The sequence below is a fragment of the Protomyctophum parallelum genome (assembly GCF_964188405.1).
Source record: "Protomyctophum parallelum genome assembly, chromosome: 1".
In the NCBI taxonomy this organism is placed as follows: domain Eukaryota; kingdom Metazoa; phylum Chordata; class Actinopteri; order Myctophiformes; family Myctophidae; genus Protomyctophum; species Protomyctophum parallelum.
Genome location: NC_139697.1, coordinates 3,884,720 through 3,885,568, shown reverse-complemented (window position 1 = coordinate 3,885,568; position 849 = coordinate 3,884,720).

Here is an 849-nt window from a genome sequence, read left to right as displayed (position 1 = left end):
GCGATATGAGCTTGTAGATCTGCTATTTTTAAATAGCTAAAGCATAACATGATGCTGACACCAAAATGGGTGCCCGGTCAGAATGGGTTAAGAGGGGCAGGTGCTCAAGTGAAAAAAGGGCACCTTGTGCAGCGCGTCGTGGAACCGGCCGGTTGCCTTAATAATAGTGTGAGATTTATAGATTTCGGGGCATAAATAATATATTAGAAGCTTTGTTTTTTTTTCATCAACAATTGATCAATGTCACCATAGTCCTCATACTGTACACTGCTGTTGCCACATTGCTGTTCAGAGGGCAAGGGCAGGTGGCGCCTCCTAGTGTCTATCTGTGCACGCCACTGGGCGCCATTTTCAATATTGTACATACACACTAGGATTAAAGTCGTCAGCCCCACTTTGAGGACACCGTACTGGCCTGGCTTTGACCTCAGGAGTCAGGAGGAGCAAACCAATATATTAATTCACGCCGTTCTTATGATAATATTTAATTTAGGAGGGGGGGGGGGGGGGGGGGGGTGTAACAAAGCAGAAAAAGCAGAAAGCAGAAAAAAACGTAAAACATCTAACAAGAGCCGAGACTAAATGAACCCGTGATATTCCCCGAGATTTGGGTCGAGAGATATTTGAATTTCCGTCCTAAATTCTTCTTTTTTAGGAGCATCGTGATTATTATAATTTTTTTTGGGAGGGTGGGAATCTTGATTGACAGCGCCGACGAGGAGTAGCACCACCACCAGACAGACACACACAGACACACTGACACACACAGACACACACACACACACACACACACACACACACACACAGACACACACACACACACACACACAGACACACACACACACACAC